At 43.0% G+C, this 26130-nt stretch overlaps 1 protein-coding gene across 6 annotated transcripts in view; it reads left to right on the forward strand.

Annotated features, from left to right (window-relative positions):
• Positions 1 to 18147: 18147 nt before the first annotated feature.
• The window catches only part of phf21ab (PHD finger protein 21Ab), a 70544-nt gene continuing 62561 nt past the window's right edge, over positions 18148 to 26130 (forward strand). For 5 of the 6 annotated variants that reach the window (XM_071326727.1, XM_071326729.1, XM_071326724.1 and 2 more), the window contains exons 1-2: positions 18148 to 18409; positions 20928 to 20966. The gene's annotated coding sequence lies outside the window, so the exon portion shown is untranslated. The remainder of the gene's footprint in view (positions 18410 to 20927; positions 20967 to 26130) is intronic. The other variant, XM_071326726.1, reaches the window with a different exon arrangement.

Consider the following 26130-nt stretch of genomic DNA (forward strand, 5'->3'; position numbering starts at 1 on the left):
TCACAACTGTATTATTTTGGAGCGCCTTGATGCATTGTAACAAATGGAAATGTGTGTCCTGAATTAGGTACAGTTTGCTTTTACTCAAAGGTAATGACCTACTCTTGGAATCTTCTGGGAGTGTTTAAAATGGCAGTTAACAATGGTGAGTCATTATTTTCCCTATCCAAACCAATCAATATGACACAGTATAGGCCTCCATCTTGACACTATTCTTCCCAGTTCCCATCAATACAGCAACAGCACCTCTTTGGCACAAAACCTAATGAACCTTACTCTGTGTTGCTGTTCAACATATCCCCTACAACCACATTTCCCATTATAGTGAAAATAATTTGTTGACTAGCAACTTGTAGCCTCATTAATTCACCATTGAATGTTTTTATTTACAAAACAGATGGTGACCCCCTATCACACAGTCCAGTGGAGAATATCCTATTGACCCCTTATAAGTCTATTGATAGAGAATGTCCTGTGTTTTACTCTCCATAATACTCTAGTTTTCCATTAATGTGGTCAGTAAATGCAGCAGTCCAATTTTGTTGGATTGTGGCCCCCTGAGATTTTTATTTTAGGTTAATCATAAATTAGATTTCAGGGCACAAGATTAATTGATGGTATAGAGACAATAATGACCAAAGGGACAAGGGACTTGCTACATACAGCATGTTATACATTTTGGTTTAAGGTATTGTAGACTAGAGTATTCAGGCCAGTGGGTAGCCCGAACAGGCATCGAACCTGGGTCCTCATGGCTGTCAGTCCAATACATTAGCCATTACACCAAGAGGTTCAAACCCTCTTGATGAGGTATCTACACTACCCCTTCCTTCAGAAAGTGCATCCCTGCACCTCACTCTTACATGTCCCTCATGCCCATACCAATTGGCGATGGGACACACTTTCAATGGTCTCACCAAGATGCACTTCTAAAACCAATGTCGAAAATTCAGGGAGTAGCCCAACCAGGACTTGAACCTGTTCTGCAACTGTCAGTCCAACACCTCATTCATAGGGAAGGGATCACTGCCGCTACCTCAATTTCCAACCAAGGTGCAAACTGTTGTAGAAAGGAGATTCAGCAACACTTGGAGGACAAAGGAGAACACTTGGAGGACCAATCGCAAAGAATATGCAAATACAAACACGATGTGATTGGTTAAAACAGGTTAAAACAAACTCTTTGTAGAAAGAGCAACCAATAGATTGAGTGCATGTTGCTACGCCCTCAACCACATGTCTCTCCAGAGGGTGGTGCAGGCAGCCCAACGCATCAAAGGAAGGTGTTCAAAGGAAGGCCAAGAAGATCATTAAGGACCTCAACCACCCGATCCACGGACTGTTCACTCGGCTACCGTCTGACAGACAGACAGTAGAGGTGCATCAGAGCTAAGGCCAATGATATACTGTGCATTCGGGAAAGTATTCAGATCCCTTCACATTTTACAAATTTTGTTACGCTACAGCCTTATTCTAAAATAGATTTTTTTTAAATCCTCAGTCTACACACAATACCCCATAAAGAGAAAACAAACAGGTTTTTAGAAATGTTTGCAAATTCATAAAAAATGTATAACAGAAATACCTATATTTACATAAGTATTCAGGCCCTTTGCTATGAGACTTGAAATTGAGCTCAGGTGCATCCTGTTTCCATTGATCATCCTTGAGATGTTTATACAACTTGATTGGAGTCCACTTGTGGTAAATTCAATTGATTGGACATGATTTGGAAAGGCACATATCTGTCTATATAAGGTCCCACAGTTGACCGTGCGTCAAATCAAAAGCCAAGAGGTCGAAGGAATTGTGGGTAGAGTTCCTAGACAGGATTGTGTTGAGGCACAGATCTGGGGAAGGGTACCAAAACATTTCTGCTGCATTGACGGTCACCAAGAACACAGTGGCCTCCATTCTTAAATGGAAGTTCTGAACCACAAAGACTTTTTCCAGAGCTGGCTGCCTGGCCAAACTGAGCAATCGGGGGGAAAAGGGTCTTGGTCAGGGAGGTGACCAAGAAGCCGATGGTCACTGACAAAGCTCTAGAGTTCCTCTGTGGAGATGGGAGAAACTTCGAGAAGGACATTCATCTCTGCAGCACTCCAACAATCAGGCCTTTATGGTAGAGTGACCAGTAAAAGGCACATGACAGCCCGCTTGGAGTTTGCCAAAAGGCACCTAAAAGACTCTCAGACCATGAGAAACATGATTCTCTGGTCTGATGAAACCAAGATTGAACTCTTTGGCTTGAATGCCAAGCGTCACACCTGGAGGAAACCTAGCACCATCACTACGGTGAAGCCTGGTTGTGGCATCATCATGCTGTGGGGATGTTTTTCAGCAGGAGGGACTGGGAGACAGGTCAGGCTCAAGGCAAAGATTAACAGAGCAAAGTACAGAGATCCTTGATTAAAAACCTGCTCAGGACCTCAGACCGGGGTGAAGGTTCACCTTCCAACAGGACAACGACCCTAAGCACCCAGGCAAGACAATGCAGGAGTGGATTCGGGACAAGTCTCTGAATGTCCTTGAGTGGCCCAGCCAGAGCCCGGACTTGAGCCCGATGGAACACCTCTGGAGAGACCTGAAAATAGCTGTTCAACAACGCTCCTGATCCAACCTGACAGAGCTTGAGAGGATCTGCATAGAAGAATGGGAGAAACTCACCAAATACAGGTGTGCCCAGCTTGTAGCGTAATACCCAAGAAGACTCGAGGCTGTAATCGCTGCCAAAGGTGCTTCAACAAAGTACTGAGTAAGAGTCTGAATAGTTACGTAAATGTGATATTTCCGTTTATTTAAAAAAAAATATTCGCAAAAATGTATAAACCTGTTTTTGCTGTGTCATTATGGGGTATTGTGTGTAGATTGATGGGAAAAAACTATTTAATCAATTTTAGAATAGGGCAGTAACCTAACAAAATGTGGATAAAGTCAAGGGGTCTGAATACTTTCTGAAGGTACTGTATGTAATGGGGAATTGATAGACACAGCAACAAATGCACTCAATGAAGTTATGAAACAATAAATACCCATGAAATGGCAGGAGAGAGCACATTCTGGAGAGAGACATGCCTTGTGCATCTGAGCGACAATCCCCATATTCTTGGACTGTGGCATCCCTGCGGCCTCCTCAATGGATTAGTCCACTGAAACAGGCACAAATCATTCAGGAGTCTCGTGTGCCATGAAAAGATATACAGTGGGGAGAACAAGTATTTGATACACTGCCGATTTTGCAGGTTTTCCTACTTACAAAGCATGTAGAGGTCTGTAATTTTTATCATAGGTACACTTCAACTGTGAGAGACGGAATCTAAAACAAAAATCCAGAAAATCACATTGTATGATTTTTAAGTAATTAATTTGCATTTTATTGCATGACATAAGTATTTGATCACCTACCAACCAGTAAGAATTCCGGCTCTCACAGACCTGTTAGTTTTTCTTTAAGAAGCCCTCCTGTTCTCCACTCATTACCTGTATTAACTGCACCTGTTTGAACTCGTTACCTGTATAAAAGACACCTGTCCACACACTCAATCAAACAGACTCCAACCTCTCCACAATGGCCAAGACCAGAGAGCTGTATAAGGACATCAGGGATAAAATTGTAGACATGCAACAGGCTGGGATGGGCTACAGGACAATAGGCAAGCAGCTTGGTGAGAAGGCAACAACTGTTGGCGCAATTATTAGAAAATGGAAGAAGTTCAAGATGACGGTCAATCACCCTCGGTCTGGGGCTCCATGCAAGATCTCACCTCGTGGGGCATCAATGATCATGAGGAAGGTGAGTTATCAGCCCAGAACTACACGGCAGGACCTGGTCAATGACCTGAAGAGAGCTGGGACCACAGTCTCAAAGAAAACCATTAGTAACACACTACACCGTCATGGATTAAAATCCTGCAGCGCACGCAAGGTCCACCTGCTCAAGCCAGCGCATGTCCAGGCCCGTCTGAAGTTTGCCAATGACCATCTGGATGATCCAGAGGAGGAATGGGAGAAGGTCATGTGGTCTGATGAGACAAAAATAGAGCTTTTTGGTCTAAACTCCACTCGCCGTGTTTGGAGGAAGAAGAAGGATGAGTACAACCCCAAGAACACCATCCCAACCGTGAAGCATGGAGGTGGAAACATCATTCTTTGGGGATGCTTTTCTGCAAAGGGTACAGGATGACTGCACCGTATTGAGGGGAGGATGGATGGGGCCATGTATCGCGAGATCTTGGCCAACAACCTCCTTCCCTCAGTAAGAGCATTGAAGATGGGTCGTGGCTGGGTCTTCCAGCATGACAACGACCCGAAACACACAGCCAGGGCAACTAAGGAGTGGCGCCGTAAGAAGCATCTCAAGGTCCTGGAGTGGCCTAGCCAGTCTCCAGACCTGAACCCAATAGAAAATCTTTGGAGGGAGCTGAAAGTCCGTATTGCCCAGCGACAGCCCCGAAACCTGAAGGATCTGGAGAAGATCTGTATGGAGGAGTGGGCCAAAATCCCTGCTGCAGTGTGTGCAAACCTGGTCAAGAACTACAGGAAACGTATGATCTCTGTAATTGCAAACAAAGGTTTCTGTACCAAATATTAAGATCTGCTTTTCTGTTGTATCAAATACTTATGTCATGCAATAAAATGCAAATTAATTACTTAAAAATCATACAATGTGATTTTCTGGATTTTTGTTTTAGATTCCGTCTCTCATAGTTGAAGTGTACCCATGATAGAAATTACAGACCTCTACATGCTTTGTAAGTAGGAAAACCTGCAAAATCGGCAGTGTATCAAATACTTGTTCTCCCCACTGTATATATTTGCGACTGCTCGACAAAAAAAATGTGTTCAATACCAACCCCTTTTGTCATACAGTATTTCGTATAAGGCACCCAGACCTTATGAGAGTTGCACAGTATACCCTTAATTGTAATACATGAAATCTAGTGATACATAACCTGACATTTCTGCCATCCAGTGTGACATTGTGTGAGGATAACCAACCTTCCAGTTAATGGCAATGGATTTCTTAGCTGCTGTAATTGCTAAGTTACACAGTTTAATCTAAGTTTCCAGTATCAGCATTTACAAGCAAACAAAAACAGAGAGAAGGGAGAATCTGTATACCTCCTGAGATAAAATAACATATTCTTTGCCAGAATTCAGCCAGCCTTCACAAGATCATAACATATGCAAATATGTTCCCTTTTTTGTTTTACACCTCCAGCAGAGGAATTACATTTCTGAGTGCATGATATTCAGTTTCACTGGCATATAGTATGTTCTATGGATGGTCTTAAAGTGCAGTAATTTATGTCTGTGATTTATATGAACATGACTGGGCATTCAAATATATCTGTATCCATTCATCAATAGTGTCTCCCAGGTCTTCCTCACATTTTTGTTTGGCATGTTTTTGTCACACCCTGATCTGTTTCACCTGTCTTTGTGCTTGTCTACACCCCCTCCAGGTGTCTTCCATCTGCCCCATTGTCTTTTGCCAGTTCGTCTTGTCTTACCAGCGTTCCTGTCTTCCTGTTTCTCAAGTTCTGTTTCCTAGTTTTTCCCGGTTCTGACCATTCTGCCCCGAGCCTGCCTGCCATTCTGTACCTGCCTGACTCTAACCTGATTATGAACCTCTGCCTCTCCTGAGCCTGCCTGCTGTCCTGTACCTGCCTGACTCTGACCTGATCACGAACCTCTGCCTGTCCTCGACCTTCACTTTGCCTGCACCGTGTTTATAATAAATGATCTTAGAACTGTACTATCGGCCTCCTGTGTCATTCTGAGTCGTGAAAGTACGAACTGGCCATGACTGACCCAGCAGACTCAGACCAGCTCCCCATGCAGTCTCCTCCCAGGGAGCCACCATTGGAAGACACGGGGAGTTACTTCAAGGTCTTATGGAAGGATTCCAGACCTTGGCGGAACGCCAGGACCGTGCCTTCAACACATTGCTTGAACAATTCCGCAGATTGTCTGAGGCAACCCGCCACTACAGTAACCCCTCAGACGGTCAATTACCCCGCTACCAGTGGCGTTTTTCCCCAATCTACCCTTTCTTCCCAAGAACCTCGCTTACCACCTCCAGAGCGCTACGCTGGAGATCCCGGATCGTCCCGGGCATTTCTCTCCCAGTGTTTCCTCATCTTTGAGCTTCAGTCATCTTCATTTCCCTCGGATCGCTCGAGGATAGCGTACATGATAACGCTGATGTCCGGGAGGTCTCTTGCCTGGGCTATGGCGGTGTGGGAACAACAATCCACCGTTTGCCTCAAGCTGGAGGAGTTCGTGGTGGAGGTAGGGAAGTGTTTGATTGAATTAAAGACGAGCTCGCAGCCCGGGAGCTGCCCCTGGACCTCAACTACCTCATAGCCTTGACCATCCAGATTCCTCGGAGGCGAGGAGATCCCCGAAGCCCACATTTCCGAGTGGATCCGATGTCGCCCGAGTTCTCTAAGAGGTCACAGAGGGCTGTCGAGTCGTCTCCTCCGGAGCCCATGCAACTGGGCAGAGCTAGATTGTCTCCTGCTGAACGCTTACGCAGACTTAACACCCAGAGCTGTCTGTATTGTGGAGCTACGGGACCTTTATCTACCTGCCCATTAAAGAACCAGGCTCATCAAGTAGGTACTAGTACGCTGATGAGCCGTATGGGGAGTTTCCCATCTTCCATTTGTCGTACCCGTCTCCATGCTACCCTGTTATGGGGTGACCAGTCCAAATCTCTCCGGGTGCACATAGACTCTGGGGCCGACGAGAGCTTTATGGACCATACCCTAGTGTCGGAGCTGGGAATCCCCACACAACCCCTCTCCGTTCCCATGGACGTCAGAGCGTTGGATGGGTGCTCTATTGGCAGAGTCACCCACACTACGTGTCCCATTAACCGGGTAATCACAGTTAGTCCATGCAGTTCCTGCCCATCGATTTCCCCTCATGCACCCATGGTTTTGGGGTTTTCCTGGCTCCAGAGCCACAACCTTCTGATCGACTGGGTTACTGCTCTATCCTGGGTTGGAGGCCATTTTGCCATGCGGATTGCCTGAAGTTGGTGCTGCCTGCCCCGGGACATCTTCCTGCGGGCTTGGGAAAACCTGCGAGAGGTTTTCAGCAAAGCCAGTGCCACCTCGCTTCCTCCGCCATCGACCTTCTCCCGGGCACTACACCGCCTCTGGGGCGGCTTTATTCCCTGTCAGGGCCAGAGATCAAGGCGATGGAGACGTATATTGAAGACTCCCTGGCTGCAGGGGGTATCCGTCCTTCTGCCGGCACAGGGTTCTTCTTTGTGGAGAAGTAGGAGAAAACCCTGCGTCCGTGTATCGACTACAGGGGGCCTGAATGACATCATGGTTAAAAAACATTACCCGCTTCCACTCATCGCCTCTGCTTTCGAAAATCTCCAGGGGGTTAAGTTGGACCTCCGGAACGCCTACCATCTGGTACAGATACAGGAAGGGAATGAGTAGAAGACCGCCTTTAACATGGCTAGCATGTACTACGAATACCTGCTGATGTCATTCGGACGGACCAACTCTCCTGCTGTGGTCCAGGCCCTGTTCCGGTACATGTTGAACCGGTTCGTATTCGTCTACCTTGATGACATCCTTGTCTTTTCCCACTCGGCTCAAGAACATGTCCTCCATGTCAGACAAGTCCTCCAGCGTCTTCTGGAGGACCAGCTTTTCATCGAAGCAGAAAAATGCGAATTCCATCGCTCCACCATCTCCTTCCTTGGGTACATCATATCTGCAGGCAACATACAGATGGATCTTGAAAAGGTGAGAGCGGTGGTGGATTGGCCGCAACCCACCTCCAGAGTGCAGCTGCAACACTTCCTGGGGTTTGCCAATTTCTACTGCCGGTTCATCCGGGGCTACAGCACCCGGGCTTCCCCCCCCCTGTCAGCGCTCACCTCTCCTAAGGTCCCGTTTACGTGGTCTACAGCTGCAGACCAGGGGTTCTTGGACCTCAAGCACCATGGGGGCCATCCTAATCCATCCGGATCCGTCCCGGCAGTTCGTGGTGGAGGTTGACGCCTCAGTTGTCGGAGTGGGGGCTGTCCTGTCCCAGCGCTCGGCCCAAGACCAAAAGCTGCATCCCTGCGCCTTCTTCTCCCATCGTTTTAACCCCACAGAAAGGAATTACGACTTAGGTAACTGGGAACTACTTGCGTTGAATATGGCGTTGGAGTGGAGGCAATTTTCAATTATTGAACCATTGCTTCTATTCTTGGATATCGTGCATAAATGGTTCAATAATTGAAATCACAGTGGTTCCCCCAGAACAGAGAAACAAGGGGTTTTACTCACCCTACTTCCTGGTTCCAAAAAAGACAAGGGGCTTGAGGCAGCCTGAATGAGAGCATAGCCAAACCGCCCTTTCACATGCTCATGAACAAAAAAAATGTCTGCTGGAATGTATCCACCTAAACAACTTTTGTACGAGTGTAGACCTGAAGGATGTGTACTTTCATGTGCCGGTGACACCACGCCACAGGAAGTTTCTCCTCCTTGCCTTCCAGGCAATACCACAAACGAGTGTCTTTCGGTTACTATCAGGCCCCTCTAAACTTTTCCAAATGTGTGGAGGCAGCTATAGAGCTATAGACACTCATCAACACAGACCGTTAATTACGAGGAGATCGCATTGCATATCAACCACTAGGCTAGAAGCTAGGTAAATAGTTTGTCACTAGCAAACCTGCCAATATGACAACCGAATTCAGAAATATTAGTGGCAGAGGGAATAGGAGAAATTCATGTTCATCACTCACCACGTTAGGTCATCAGATGCTCCAAAAAAATATGTCTCTGCAAAAACAAATCAATGCAGACGCCTCACAAGTCCTCAACTGGCAGCTTCATTAAATAGTACCCTCAACACCAGTCTCAACGTCAAGAGTGAAGAGGCGACTCCGGGATACTGGCCTTCTAGGCAGAGTTGCAAAGAAACAGCCATATCTCAGACGGGCCAATAAAAAAAATTAAGATGGGCAAAAGAACACCGACACTGGACAGAGGAACTCTGCCTAGAAGATCATCATCCCGGAGTTGCCTCTTTACTGTTGACGTTGAGACTGGTGTTTTGCGGGTACTATTTAATGAAGCTGCCAGTTGAGGACTTGTGAGGCGTCGGTTTCTCAAACTAGACACACTAATGTACTTGTCCTCTTGCTCAGTTGTGCACCGGGACCTCCCACTCTTTCTATTCTGGTTAGAGACAGTTTGCGCAGTTCTGTAAAGGGAGTAGTACACAGCATTGTACATGATCTTCAGTTTCGTGGCAATTTTTTCTCATGGAATAGCCTTCATTTCTCAGAACAATAGACTGAGTTTCAGAAGAAAGGTCTTTGTTTCTGGCCATTTTGAGCCTGTAATCGAACCCACAAATGCTGATGCTCCAGATACTCAAATAGTCTAAAGATGGACAGTTGTATTGCTTCTTTAATCAGCACACAGTTTTCAGCTGTGATAACATAATTGCAAAATGGTTTTCGAATGATCAATTAGCCTTGTAAAATTATAAACTTCGATTAGCTAACACAACGTACCATTGGAACACCGGCGTGATGATTACTGATAATGGGCCTCTGTATGCCTATGTAGATATTCCATAAAAAATCTGCAGTTTCCAGCTACAATTGTTAACGTTGTAAATGACTATGTCTACACTGTATTTCTGATCAGTCTGATGTTATTTTAATGTGTTAATGGGAGTGTTAATGGGATTTATCTGTTAATTGAATGATTAGAATATTCCACCCTGAAACCATATTGTATGGAATTGATTAGAATGTATAAAATTATAATCAATAAATGTGTAGTTCTAGTCAGAATTAGGGTAAAACAATATAGCTAATGTTTGTCTTTATGGTATTTTAAAGACTGACTGTCTGAGCAAAATTCGGCGCCGACCTGACTAGAGATTTGGGAGAGAACGGGGAGTACGTCTCAAGGTCAAGGTCTCCCTAATCTCTGTCGGCTGGGTAGTGAGACAGTATGTGCGTAGGATACCTTCTGTGTGTGTGTATATGTATGTGCGTAGGATATCTACTGTTTGTGTGGAAGTATGTGCGCAGCTATAAAATGGATGTCTTTGTATTCTTGACTTTAGAACATTCTCTGAATAAACTGTACTAACCTTTTGCATAAGCTGAGTGTTTGACTAATTATTATACCCATGGTCTTACAAACCTCGGGAATTGGTCAGAGCTATTGATTGATTGTTATTATCATTGGGATTGGAAATTCTCGTGACACTAAGTGACCCCAAACTTTTGAACGGTATTGTAGTTCTTAGAGATTATTCTGAACTGAAGACACGTGTAAGTGTAACCACGTTAAGTCTTAGCCTATTGGTGATAGTAATTTACTCTAAGTAGGCTGAAATGTATAATGTATCTCATGTACACTGTAATTTGAGTTAATTCTTTCATGACCCAATAAATTATATTAGTTGAATTGAGTAAATGCATTCCTCATATTACAGAGTAATTATTTGATTATACACTTATAATTTAGTAGGTCTATTGGTAATTATATACACTACATATGCCTCAATAAATTAATGCTAGAACATTGGTCGCCAGGATTAGCTATTTGTATCCAGCCTCTTAATAATCCCATAACGATGAAAGTTGGACACATGTTCATTGTTGTCACGTCCTGACCTTAGTTCCTTTTTATTGTCTCTATTTTGGTTTGGTCAGGGCGTGAGTTGGGGTGGGCATTCTATGTTTTGTTCTATGTTTTCTGTTTCTATGTGTTTGGCCTGGTATGGTTCCCAATCAGAGGCAGCTGCTTATTGTTGTCTCTGATTGAGAACCATACTTAGGTAGCCTTTTCCTACCTATGGTTTGTGGGTGGTTGTTTCCTGTTTTGTGTTGTGTCACCTTTCAGGACTGTTTCGATTTTCGTTTCTTTCATTCACTTTGTTATTTTGTTTTTTCGTGTTCAGTTGTAATAAATTAACATGGACACTTACCACGCTGCGTGTTGGTTCGATCTATCCTGTTCGTCAGATGAAGAAGATCGTTACAATTGTAGTCATACTGAGAGGTGAGATAAGGCTCACTTCCTTGACTAGATTCTTCCAGAGATGCACAGGGTCTTTTGTATTTTTTCACATAATATTGGAGTCAGATTGATAAATGTAGTTTATTATTATATTCAACATAACACCTACATAATAGTTGGATAACTTCCACCAACCTATATGCCTACTTGTTAATACTACTTGTTTAGACAAAGATGTCTAATATTTACATACGAGTTCACTTTATTTGTACATTTTGAAGTGAAGTGTAAAAACGTGTTTTAATTGTTAAACTACTATTCAAAATGAACTAGTGTCAATGTTTATTAATCACATATCACAATCCTGCAATAAAGAGGGGCTAGGGGTTCTGTCTCTGTGTTGCATTCTCAAATGAACATTTCCTTTTTGCCTAGTTGTAAGATCTTCAATCTGATTTACTTGATTGTCACGCTCTCTCTCTCAGTATATCAGCTATGTGAATCAAATTAGCAGCTTATCATATGACATGCGTCACCAATGCAGCCATAGGCCTACAGCATGATGGCATTACTGGCCTTCTGTCATCTGAAGCAGAGAATAGCTAAACTCACACATTGTTTACATGTTGAGATATATGTTCTAAATTTAAAATGATACCAGTAGACAATGTATATGATTTTTGTACATGGCTTTTTAAGTGCTGACATATAAAATGGTTTAGTGCAAATCCAACCCTTGTAAATTAGGTACAGTATGAAAATAAGATGACAATCAGGCTACATGAGATTAGCATTTTATTTAATTCATTTCAGCAATGTTGCTTGGAAAATGATTGCAGTTATTCCCATAGAGCAACCATGTGCTGTCTATGTATCACTGATCCTGGATAAGCTAGCAACTGGGCTAACCTATTAGGTCAATAATATCCCCTAGAATCTATTGACGCACCGGCGCGTCAATCTAAGTAACATAAGGAATAAATCCCCATCAAAATCAGTCAGTTTAAGCTAGAGATGTTTTCTTCCATGGGCTGTGTCTCAATCCACCGTAACCACATATGGCGGCCTTCCGCATCTCGGGGGAAGGTGGCCAAGCTACAGGGGTGTTTGTCAGACCATGAGACATCCCGAAAATCGGTCTTCTTGCGAAAACGTCTATAGCGTCCGAATGATGGTGTTCTCCGTTTTGCTCTATGCACCCCACAAGTATCACATGACTCGTCTGAAGGTAACAGTTTAAAAACGTATGGTAGTATGGAGGTAGTTTTGTAGCTAAATGATACATCGTATGACCCCCCCCCCCCCCCCCCCCCCGAACGTCTTAGGCTCATAAGAAATAATATGCTGTTTTCATTAACATTTTGTTGGCTTTATAATCTTGATAGAAATTTAACTAACTTAGCTAGCTAGTTATACATAGGTAGTTTACAAGGTTAGCTGACTTTTCTCAAAACAAACTTCATTGTGCCTAGCTACTTCTTGTCCCTGATGCTAGCCTTTACTGCCAAATATCACTTCAGAAACGTAAAAATAAAAGATTGTGATATAGCCAGCATTGTAGACCATTTCTCCCCTCTTGCTGCAGCTTTAGCTCATCTCGAAATAACAGAGAAATGCTGTGAAAACCAGCGCGCTGCAAACATTCCAAAATGTTTTGTCACCAGTGCTTGTTTTGTTCTTTTTTGTCCTCACGGACTGTTGCTCCTAAGGCACTAATCTGGTGAGCACCTTCGGAGCTCCGACCAAGCAAGGCATTTGATTGGTTGGACGTGTTGCTTCGGCATCACTGATTTACACTGGGTTCCGACCACTGAGGTATAATAAGAACTGGAGTATGCATCCAAGATGTCCGACTGTTTTCTCGGTAATCTACTCACGTTCGCATACGCTGATTCATGGACAGTCTATATCCGTGTTTCTTCCGGTTTTAAACACCCTAACATCACATGCACACTAGCACTGAGGACGCAGTGCGAGCAGCGACAATGTCATCACGTTATCCAAAAACATGTCAGACATTGGATGAATATAAAATGTTAATACTGTATCTTCGGCTGCGCTTGCCCACGCCTCCGCTGCAATTATTTGAATAATTCGATGACCATTTAGTGCACAAAGGTGATGACTAAAGTGTCTTATTAGAAATGTTCAAATCTGACTTCTCTATGTGACCACCTATGGGCATCAGTTAAACTACAGTAACAAAACAACTCTGTAGGAGCAGTCGAAACTGTGCTTCTAGACCGGAACCCTGGAACCTTGGTTCCGACCCCGCTTTAGCTGATTTCTGAAACCTTGGTCTCAGCCTTGGCTGGATTTGACCTTCTCATTAGATGGGAAGTGTTGAGTCCGGCATGGAGTACATTCTGGGCATCATAGGCTTTGCCCTAAACCAATAGGAATGAAGGGGGGCTATGGGGGGGCTATGGGGTGGAGTTTTACGACCTACAGTACCAGTCAAAAGTTTGGACACACCTACTCATTCAAGGGTTTTTCTGTATTTTGACTATTTTCTACATTGTAGAATAATAGTGAAGACATCAAAAATATGAAATAACACATATGTAATCATGTAGTAACCAAAAAAGTGTTAAACAAATCAAAGTATATTTTATATTTGAGATCCTTCAAAGTAGCCACCCTTTACTTTGATGACAGCTTTGCATACTCTTGGCATTTTCTCAAACAGCTTCATGATGTCACGTTCTGACCTTAGTTCTTTTGTTATTTCTTTGTTTTAGTATGGTCAGGGCGTGGGTTATCTATGGTCGTTTTTCTATGTTGGTTTTTGCGTTTGGCCTGGTATGATTCTCAATCAGAGGCAGGTGTCGTTAGTTGTCTCTGATTGAGAATCATACTTAGGTAGCCTTTTTCCACCTGTGTTTCGTGGGTGTTTATTTTCTGTCTTTGTGTATGTCACCAGACAGGACTGTTTCGTGTCATTCTCGTTTATCGTTAGTTTTGTTCGAGTTTCGCTTTCAATAAATTAAAAGGCATAATGAATACTTACCACACTGCACCTTGGTCCTCCTCTCTTTCTCCTAACGACGAGCGTTACACATGAGGTAGTCACCTGGAATGCATTTAAATTAACAGGTGTGCCTTGTTAAAAGTTACATTTGTGGAATTAATTTCCTTCTTGGTGAGTTTGAGCCAGTCAGTTGTGTTGTGACAAGGTAGGGTTGGTATACAGAAGATAGCTCTATTTGGTAAAAGACCATATTATGGCAAGAACAGCTCAAATAAGCAAAGAGAAACAACAGTCCATCATTACTTGAAAACATGAAGGTCAGTCAATCCGGAACATTTCAAGAAAGTTTCTTCAAACCATCAAGCGCTAAGATGAAACTGGCTCTCATGAGGACCGCCACAGGAAAGGAAGACCCAGAGTTGCAGAGGATAAGTTCATTAGAGTTAACTCAGAAATTGCAGCCCAAATAAATGCTTAACAGAGTTCAAGTAACAGACACATCTCAACATCAACTGTTCAGAGGTCAAATTGCTGCAAAGAAACCACTACTAAAGGACACCAATAAGAAGAAGAGACTTGCTTGGACCAAGAAACACAATCAATGGACATTAGACCAATCCTTTGGTCTGATGAGTCCAAATTTGCAATTTTTGGTTCCAACTGCCATGTCTTTGTGAGACGCAGAGTAGGTGAACGGATGATCTCTGCATGTGTAGTTCCCACTGTGAAGCATGGAGGAGGAGGTGTGGGGTGCTTTGCTGGTGATACTGTCTGTGATTTATTTAGAATTCAAGGCACACTTAATCAGCATGGTTACCATAGCATTCTGCAGCAATACGCCATCCCATCTGGTATGCGCTTAGTGGGACTATCATTTGTTTTTCAACAGAACAATGACCCAACACACCTCCAGTCTGTGTAAGGGCTATTTGACCAAGAAGGAGAGTGATGGAGTTCTGCATCAGATGATCTGGCCTCTACAATCACCCAACATCAACCCAATTGAGATGATGTGAGATGAGTTGGACCGCAGAGTGACGTAAAAGCAGCCAACAAGTGGTCAGCATATGTGGGAACTCCTTCAATACTGTTGGAAAAGCATTCCAGGTGAAGTTGGTTGAGAGAATGCCAAGAGTGTGCAAAGCTGTCATCAATGCAAAGGGTGGCTACTTTGAAGAATCTCAAAAATAAAATATATTTGGATTTGTTTGACACTTTTTTTGGTTACTACATGATTCCATATGTGTTAGTTCATAGTTTTGATGTCTTCACTATTATTCTACAATGTAGAAAATAGTAAAAATAAAGAAAAACCCTTGAATGAGTAGGTGTGTCCAAACTTTTGACTGGTACTGTATAACGATACTTACTGGGAATTGTAACTCCAGTTATATGAGTAAAGTGGAGGCCCATAGGGCTTCGAGCCCTGCCCGATCTCAGGAGTCTCGTTGAAAATAATTTTGGGGGAGGCAGATTGAGGGAAATAGCCTCAATATATAAGGGCACCTGTACTCTCATACCCTCAAGGTGTGTGCATAATTATTTTTCTCAGGCAATGCTGCAGCAGGGTAAACCAATAGGAGCGTAGCCTCCCTATCTACTCATATGACTGGAGTTACAATTCCCAGTAACTATCGTTCTTCTCTTTGCAATAAAGAAGCTTTTTTATTTAATTCCATTTGTCCTCCAAGTGTTGCTGAATCGCCTCTCTACCTCAACACTTCCTTCATTACCAACAAGCTCAAACCTTTTGCAATATTACCATTGCATAGATCTTTTCAACTCATGAAGGAACAAACAAATCTTATTACATGCATGAGAGGATATAACAGTGTTATATCAGTGTGGAGATCTGTATTATGAGTTTGTTTCTACTGTAACTCATCCTGTATCATAAATGTGTGTATTGTTTAAGCCTAGTATGGAATCGATCAGTTTGATACATTCTGTTATAATCCACTTTACAGTTATACCATTGTAGTGATCTATAAGAATATTTCATTATGCTTCATAAATATAGCTTGACTTACAGTGCCTTTGGAAAGTATTCATACCCCTTGACTTAATCCACATTTTGTTGTGTTACAGCCTGAATTAAATATTGTTTTCCCTCACCCATCTATGCACAATATCTCATAATGACAAAGTGAAAAGATTTTTTTTTAGAAATTTGGCCATATTTATAGAAAATTTTAATACAGAAATATCTAATTTACATAATTATTCACACCCCTGAGTCAATCCTTTGTTGAAGCACCTTTGGCAGCAATTACAGCTGAGTCTTTCTGAATAAGTTTCTCAGAGCTTTCCACACCTGGATTGTGCAACATTTGCCCATAATTCTTGCCTATTGGCCATTGCTAGACAACCAATTTTCAGGTCTTACCATAGATTTTCAAGTAGATTTAAGTCAAAACTGTAACTCGGGCCACAGGAACATTCATTGTCTTCTTGGCAAGCAATTGCAGTGTAGATTTGGCCTTGTATTTTTGGTTATTATCCTGCTGAAAGGTGAATTAATCTCCCGGTGTCTGGTGGAAAGCAGACTAAACCAGCGATCTAAGGCACTGCATCTCAGTGCTAGAGGCGTTACTACAGACCCTGGTTCGATTCCAGTCCGTATCACAACCGGCTGTGATTGGGAGTCCCATAGGGCGGCGCACAATTGGCCCAATGTCGTCCGGGTTATGGTTTGGCCGGGGTAGGCCGTCATTGTAAATAAGAATTTGTTCTTAACTGACTTGCCTAGTTAAAGGTTAAATAAATAAATAAAAATGTGTTGGAGGAAACACCTTACAACTTGTGACCGAACTCAGCGTGTATGCGCCCGGCCTGTCACAAGGAGTTGCTAGAGCACAATGGGACAAGGACATCCTGGCAGGCCAAACCCTCCCATAACCCGGACAACACTGGGCCAATTGTGCGCAGCTTCATGGGTCTCCTGGTCACAGATGGTGAAAACCCTGAGCGATTTCCTTCCTCTCCGGCAACTGAGTTCATAAGGATGCCTATATCTTTGTAGTGACAGGGTGTATTGATACACCATCAAAAGCGTAATTAATAACTTGACGATGATCAAAGGGGTATTCAATGTGTGCTTTTTTTACCCATCTACGAATAGGTGCCCTTCTTTGCGAGGCATTGGAAAACCTCCCTGGTCTTTGTGATTGAATCTTTGTTTGAAATTCACTGCTCAAATGAGGGCCCTTACAATTATCTGTATGTATGGGGTACAGAGATGAGGTAGTCATTCAAAAATCATGTTTAACACTATTATTGCACACAGAGTGAGTCCATGCAACTTATTAAACAGATGTTAACTCTTGAATGTATTTAGGCTTGCCATAACAAAGGCCTTGAATACTTATTGACACAAGACATTTCAGCTTTTCATTTTGTATTAATTTGTATTATGGGGTATTGTGTGTAGGCCAGCTTAAAAAAACTTAATTTAATCAATTTCAAATCCAGGCTGTAACACAACAATATGTAGAAAAAGTAAAGGGGTGTGAATACTTTCTGAAGGCACTGTATCATAAACAACTATTCTCAAATTATAATAAAAACATGGCGCACTTGTAAAGGGCGCTTGCCCACGCCTCATTTTCACAGCAGCCGTCACCAGAAATCATATGCAGCGGTTCTTCGTGCATTTTTGATACTTGGCATAACCGTTTTATTATGTCGAACGCCCATTCAACACTGAAAATTAATGCAGATTGACTGGCTATGAAAAAGAGACGAAAGTAAGTGGTGCTTTTTCATCAATCGACAATAAGGACAAAAGAGGGTAAATGCGCAGGATTGGGACCGTGGCAAGTCAAAGCAGCAACAAATTGCTCCGCGTATTTCTATGAACCGAGTGCTACTTCTCTCCAGATGAGTTTCACTGAGTTTACATCCGGGTTTTTTCCCTAGGCAATGGAAGGCGTAGTACCCATGATCCTTAGGCAAAGTGAAATAAATTCGCAGCACCGTGACAAAAAAATAGTTCGCTTTTCAAACACATTTTCGTTTCACCTTGTGACGAAAATCGACTCAAAATTAATAACTTCAACGATATACTATTAATGAATCAATCGATTTGGGGTACAACAGCTACAATTGTCACATTTTAAAAATAGTTTTCCTACCCCCTTCTTCTCCCTTCTCTTGAGCGCATTGATAACGGTTGTGCTCAGGCTGTGGTGAATGAGATTGAAGAAGAGTTCTTGTTTTGTATCTCAGTTTCTCTCTTTTTGGACAAATTTTATTTAAACAAATAAAAATATACTACGGAGATCTCAGACTCTAATCAATGGAGGGTATTTTAATATTTACATCATAATTGTATCGGATATTCGGTAGAGCGGTATTGGGTTGTTTTGTAAATATTTATTTAATAAATTTCTGAGGAGAGAAGGACTGCTGCTGAGTAGAGTGGAGGGTAAGTGCACGTTGGGATCTTTTATTATTATTTGAAGTTTCATTTTCATTGTTTAGAAACTTTCATTGTTTTCACATGCATTTGATCCCTATATCCGTATATCCGTAATTCGTGTTATTATAGGCAAGATGGCTTGAAGGATACTGTTTTTGTTCATAGCTATTTCTTATGATAGGAGTTGGATGATACTCTAGCTAGCGAAGTGCCCTGCTATTGGAGGGCAGCGGACATGGCTAGCTAGAAAGGGGTTGATTCTAACTTGTAACCACCAGCGCGTGCCTATTTGTGATAATTTAGTCAAATTCTATATTTTAAGCTATCCCCCAAATATTTTTCTTAATCTTATGCTACCGGTGTTTATTTTATTTTATAATTACTTAGCTACCTAGATTGACAGCTAGCTTGTTTTCTAACGTACATTTAGGGTTGACAGTTTTATGTGGCTTATGTAGCGAGCTAGCTAGCTTGCTCTTGTAGTGATTGGCTGCTGTGAAAGCTCGACTTGTACTAGCCGGTTATTTTAGCTTGCGAAGAGGCTAGCTAACGTTAGCTAGTTGACGTGGATGTCTATGTATACCTTTTTTAGTTGGTGATAGCTTATTTTGAAACGAGTTTTAAATCGTGAAAGTTAACTAATAAAGTCTGACTCCATCACATTGGCTAACAACGTGATGTTGTTCTCTAGTTTGCACCAACTAGCTATGTAACAAGCCATTTCTAGCTACCTGGCTAACGAAGTCGAATTAAACGTGCGCGAGCGGCTGGACAGCGCAAGATAGCTAGCTATTTGTACTCTTATAAATGAAAGTTATAAAACACTTTTGTTGACGCTGAAATACTGTTAGTATAAAATATTATATAATAACATGTTAGCTCAGTATGAAAACATTACAATTCGAAACCCATCATTTCAAATGTCTTAGGTAAATTTATATTTGATACACATCTTACCTAGGCCTAGCGTTCAATGGTATGTGATGGTGCCTGAAGTTTACCTAACCGGCTAGCTAGCTACCTACCTAACTTATTCAGATCCAAAGAGACTGCGCCTTGAAAGCAGTCTTCCTAGATAGTGGTATTACAACAAGCCAATAAGAGAAGTCACTTATCTATTTCAGACAGAAAAAGACAATGCAACTGGTAGCATGGCATTGTGCAAAGCCGGGCCAAATAGTGCTAAAGAGGAGTTTGGGCCCTTATGTTATGAAAACGAATCAACATGCTCACGGAGTAATTTTATAGACTGCACGCCATATTAATCATTATGAAAAATTTAGATTACTGTTTGCCCCCCAAAATGCTTTAAAATGGCCAAAGTGAGGGCCATTTAGGATGTTTGTGTAAGGTCATGTTTCTATGCAATACAGTCTATTTAGAAGGTAGCCTTATTTAACTAGGAAAAGTACGATGAGGTCCTCATCAAGGCATCATAAAGGTTCCAAATCCTTACGCTTCACAGAACTGAACAAAAGTGGATTGTCCCTTTTGTGTGGGTGTATGTAGGCCTAGGCCTGTGAGTGTGCATGTGTATTTAGATCAATCCCCAATGCTGGCTTTAAAAATAACCCCAAACCATAAAACAATACTGTGAGGTTGTAATCTTCTATCTCTAGCATAAATTAAGTGAAATAGTGTTGAATGGAAGAGAGCGAGGTTGCTCTGTTGGCACTGACAGGGTAGGAGATGAGGTGGCTGTCGTTCTGTGCGTCTCACCTCGGCAGGTTAATTACTAGACTGAACCGCATGCCATTACTCTGATAAAGGCTACCTGCTTAAATGGTCTCGTAAGCTATTATTTTCTGAACATTAGATGACGTACAGATTACTTAGATCGTGTGAAAGCGAAATTTGATAGAAATTATACCCCTAATTGTAAGCTAAGTAATGGGTTTTTTAGACTGTTCTTCTGCTGGTCTGTAGGACGGCTCCATACTGTAGAATGGCCACTGGAATTTTTATGAAGTGACTCAAGCTTTAAATTACACACTCTTACTCAGCTTTTCTAGCTTCATAAAATCAACCTCTATAAAGAAAATACTTTCATGTAAAGTAACTGTAGCCCACCTAATGAACTATGTGAGATTTCCTGATTACGTTTCACACTAGTAGGTTTCAAACCAATCTGTGTCATTAGGAAGCATGGGTACTGGATTGTACAGGTGGTATAGATCAGAAGTAGGGAAACCGAAAGGAGCCAAGGGCTAGTATTGCGACCCAGTGCTACCGATGGACTGTTATACGTGATATTATTGTCTGTTATGACCACAACCATACATGAGAATTAATGTTTGGTCAACCCACGTTTGGTTGTGAATTGTCCTGCAGGTTGTCCACCCATGTTTAACATGACAGACTTCAGTATGGCATCGCTGTAATACTGTCACTTTACAAGTGACTTTGGCTCGGTTGCTCTGGTGGTTTTCCAACATTGGGATAACTTAAACATGCTGAAAGTCCCATTTGTGGTGGTGGGGAATCTCATGTACGCCTAATGGGCTCTGCTTGTCCTGTCTTGCAGGGAGTCGGAGAGATTGGAGACCAGTCACACTGCCAGGTGGTGAGTACTGCAACAGCTCCTGTTGTAATTGTTCTCTTGTCTCACAGCCTTGGCCCGGAAATCAATCGGACTGGACGGCTGTAACATCGCCTCGGACAGACTCGCTGGTTTCCTGGTTCTCACTGTCTATTAATTGTTGAGCCACGGAACCAGCCAAATGGATGCTTTTGTGAACTTGGCTTTTAGTCATTGCTCTGCGAATGTCATTTCCGAGTTGTTTTATTTACTCTCGTGCATGCGGAGAACAAAAATCCCAATTCAGAAGACAACGGAATTGTCTTTTTTTTATTTTACATTGCACGCAGATCCATAAACCAAGGCGGTTGTGCAGGATTTAAAGTGCTGTCTCTTTGGCATAGTAATACTCTGGGCCTTTGAATCAATGAGCTTTACACAGATGCATATCATAATTACAGTCCCTTTAGATCTGTCAGGGGGGCAGTTGGCATAAACACAAGTTCCCTTTGAGTCGGTGCTCTCGGTCAGGTTTTCGCTTAGGAACATTTGGCCCCGGACAACGTGACTGGCAAGATTTTGATTTACAGGACATTTGAGAAATTGACCGGACATCCAAATGCATTGGGTGTGTAACGCATAAGGTTGTCCACCCACGGTGCTCAAAATCACATTTCTAATATTGTAATTCACCATAACAGAATAGAAATTTGTAATAAAGTTGTAATAAAGTATAATGATGTTCTTATACCAACGCGACAGGGTTTATGAAAAGCAAAACATTTCCCGTTGGATTTTCATCCCTGCTATATATCACAAATGAATATAATTTTAAAAAATCTAGCCCAGAAGAACAAGTCGCATAAACAGAAAAAACTTCAAAATATATTTCTATAATATAATTTGCGAATGACCTGTCCTATAGGATATTTGTATGAACATTTTAATTAATACATAACAAAACAGCTGTTTTCAAATACAATCTATGCCTCTCATTTTATTTATTTTAGGCATGAACATTTTAATTCGGTCTAATAAATAATAAAACATGTCTGTCTACGAACTCCAGGGCCGGCCTGCCCCACACCCCATTTCTGCTGTGATTCAGTACCACAGCAGTGGAAAAAGGCCACTCTAGGCACCCACAAAATGAAGAAATTATTAAATTGATGTAGGACAATAAAATTCAATATGTAAATAAATAAACAAAATTCGTTAGGTCTTCTTCATTGAGTAAGCATATTTTACAATGCTCCTGTGAAACGAGGCCCGCGCCATGCATTTATGAAAGCACTTGTTTCCAAAGATCTAATTTTATCTCACTCTTTTAAGTTCTACTGGATGATGTTAATAAATGTTATGTTTATTGTACACTGAACAAAACATTTTGCGTAACATGTAAAGTGTTGGTCCCATGTTTCATCAAAGCAAAGTTTATTTGTCACGTGCGCCGAATACAACAGGTGTAGACCTTACAGTGAAATGCTTACTTACAGGCTCTAACCAATAGTGCAAAAAAGGTATTAGGTGAACAATAGGTAAGTAAAGAAATAAAACAACAGTAAAAAGACAGGCTATATACAGTAGCGAGGCTAAAAAAGTAGCGAGGCTACATACATTTGTAACTTCCGGCGCCGAACAGGATGGCTGCCTCGCTTCGCGTTCCTTGGAAAATATGCAGTATTTTGTTTTTCTATGTGTTATTTCTTACATTGGTACCCCGGGTGATCTTAAGTTTCATTACATACAGCCGGGAGGAACTACTGAATATACGATTAACGTCAACTAACCACCCTTCCTACCAGGAATATGACTTTCCCGAAACGGATCCAGTGTCTTGCCTTCCACCCAATACAATGGACCTGATCCCAGCCGGCGAAGCTACACGACGCCGAAAAAGGGGCAAACGTAGCGGTCTCCTGGTCAGGCTTCGGAGACGAGCACATCGCGCTCCACTCCCTAGCATACTACTCGCCAATGTCCAGTCTCTTGAGAATAAGGTCGATGAAATCCGAGCACGGGTAACATTCGAGAGAGACATCAGGGATTGCAACGTGCTCTGCTTCACGGAAACATGGCTAACTGAAAAGACGCTAACGGAGTCGGTGCAGCCAGCTGGTTTCTTCACGCATCGCGCAGACAGAAACATACATCTTTCTGGTAAGAAGAGGGGCTCAGGAACTAAAGTCATTCTGTTCACCTGATCTAGAACTCCTCACAATCAAATGTAGACCGCATTATCTACCAAGGGAATTCACTTCGGTCATAATCACAGCCGTATATATTCCCCCCCAAGCAGACACATCGATGGCCCTGAACGAACTCTATCTGACTCTCTGTAAACTGGAAACCACACACCCTGAGGCTGCATTCATCGTAGCTGGGGATTTTAACAAGGCTAATCTAAAAACAAAACTCCCTAAATTCTATCAGCACATCGATTGTCCGACCAGGGCTGGCAGAACTCTGGACCATTGTTATACTAACTTCCGCGACGCATATAAGGCCCTCCCCCGCCCTCCTTTCGGAAAAGCTGACCACGACTCCATTTTGTTGATTCCAGCCTACAAACAGAAATTAAAACTACAAGCTCCCGCGCTCAGGTCTGTTCAACGCTGGTCCGACCAATCTGAATCCACGCTTCAAGACTGCTTTGATCACGCGGATTGGAATATGTTCCGCACGGCGTCCAACAACAACAATGATGAATATGCAGATTCGGTGAGCGAGTTCATTAGGAAGTGCATTGACGATGTCGTACCCAGAGCAACGATTAAAACATTCCCAAACCAGAAACCGTGGATTAACGGCAGCATTCGCGTGAAACTGAAAGCGCGAACCACTGCTTTTAACCAGGGCAAGGTGACCGGAAACATGACCGAATACACACAGTGTAGCTATTCTCTCCGCAAGGCAATCAAACAAGCTAAGTCCCAGTATAGAGACAAAATAGAGTCGCAATTCAACAGCTCAGACACAAGAGGTATGTGGCAGGGTCTACAGTCAATCACGGATTACAAAAAGAAAAGCAGCCCCGTCGCGGATCAGGATGTCTTGCTCCCAGACAGGCTAAATACCTTTTTTGCCCGCTTTGAGGATAATACAGTGCCACTGACACGGCCCACTACCAAAACCTGCGGGCTCTCCTTCACTGCAGCCGAGGTGAGTAAAACATTTAAACGTGTTAACCCTCGCAAGGCTGCAGGCCCAGACGGCATTCCCAGCCGCGTCCTCAGAGCATGCGCAGACCAGCTGGCTGGTGTGTTTACGGACATATTCAATCAATCCTTAGCCCAGTCTGCTGTTCCCACATGCTTCAAGAGGGCCACCATTGTTCCTGTTCCCAAGAAAGCTAAGGTAACTGAGCTAAACGACTACCGCCCCGTAGCACTCACTTCCGTCATCATGAAGTGCTTTGAGAGACTAGTCAAGGACCATATCACCTCCACCCTACCGGACACCCTAGACCCACTCCAATTTGCTTACCGACCCAATAGGTCCACAGACGACGCAATCGCAACCACACTGCACACTGCCCTAACCCATCTGGACAAGAGGAATACCTATGTGAGAATGCTGTTCATCGACTACAGCTCAGCATTCAACACCATAGTACCCTCCAAACTCGTCATCAAGCTCGAGACCCTGGGCCTCGACCCCGCCCTGTGCAACTGGGTCCTGGACTTCCTGACGGGCCGCCCCCAGGTGGTGAGGGTAGGTAACAACATCTCCACCCCGCTGATCCTCAACACTGGGGCCCCACAAGGGTGCGTTCTGAGCCCTCTCCTGTACTCCCTGTTCACCCACGACTGCGTGGCCATGCACGCCTCCAACTCAATCATCAAGTTTGCGGACGACACTACAGTGGTAGGCTTGATTACCAACAACGACGAGACGGCCTACAGGGAGGAGGTGAGGGCCCTCGGAGTGTGGTGTCAGGAAAATAACCTCACACTCAACGTCAACAAAACAAAGGAGATGATTGTGGACTTCAGGAAACAGCAGAGGGAGCTCCCCCCTATCCACATCGACGGGTCAGTAGTGGAGAAGGTGGAAAGTTTTAAGTTCCTCGGTGTACACATCACGGACAAACTGAATTGGTCCACCCACACAGACAGCGTTGTGAAGAAGGCGCAGCAGCGCCTCTTCAACCTCAGGAGGCTGAAGAAATTCGGCTTGTCACCAAAAGCACTCACAAACTTCTACAGATGCACAATCGAGAGCATCCTGTCGGGCTGTATCACCGCCTGGTACGGCAACTGCTCCGCACACAACCGTAAGGCTCTCCAGAGGGTAGTGAGGTCGGCAGAACGCATCACCCGGGGCAAACTACCTGCCCTCCAGGACACCTACACCACCCGATGTCACAGGAAGGCCATAAAGATCATCAAGGACAACAACCACCCAAGCCACTACCTGTTCACCCCGCTATCATCCAGAAGGCGAGGTCAGTACAGGTGCATCCAAGCAGGGACCGAGAGACTGAAAAACAGCTTCTATCTCAAGGCCATCAGACTGTTAAACAGCCACCACTAACATTTAGCGGCCGCTGCCAACAAACTGACTCAGCTCCAGCCACCTTAAAAATGGGAATTGATGGAAATTATGTAAAAATGTACCACCAGCCACTTTAAACAATGCCACCTAATATAATGTTTACATACCCTACATTACACATCTCTTATGTATATGTATATACTGTACTCTATATCATCTACTGCATCTTGCCATCTTATGTAATACATGGACCACTAGCCACTTTAAACTATGCCACTTTATGTTTACATACCCTACAGTACTCATCTCATAGGTATATACCGTACTCTATACCATCTACTGCACCTTGCCTATGCCGTCTGTACCATCACTCATTCATATATCTTTATGTACATATTCTTTATCCCTTTACACTTGCGTGTATAAGGTAGTAGTTGCGGAATTGTTAGGTTAGATTACTTGTTGTTATTACTGCATTGTCGGAACTAGAAGCACAAGCATTTCGCTACACTCGCATTAACATCTGCTAACCATGTGTATGTGACTAATAAATTTGATTTGATTTGATTTACAGACCGGTTAGTCAGGCTGATTGAGGTAGTATGTACATGTAGATATGCTTAAAGTGACTATGCATATATGATGAGCAGAGAGTAGCAGTAGCGTAAAAGAGGGGTTGGTGGGTGGCGGGACACAATGCAGACAGCCCGGT

This window comes from Salvelinus alpinus, chromosome 9 (genome assembly GCF_045679555.1).
Source record: "Salvelinus alpinus chromosome 9, SLU_Salpinus.1, whole genome shotgun sequence".
Lineage (NCBI taxonomy): Eukaryota > Metazoa > Chordata > Actinopteri > Salmoniformes > Salmonidae > Salvelinus > Salvelinus alpinus.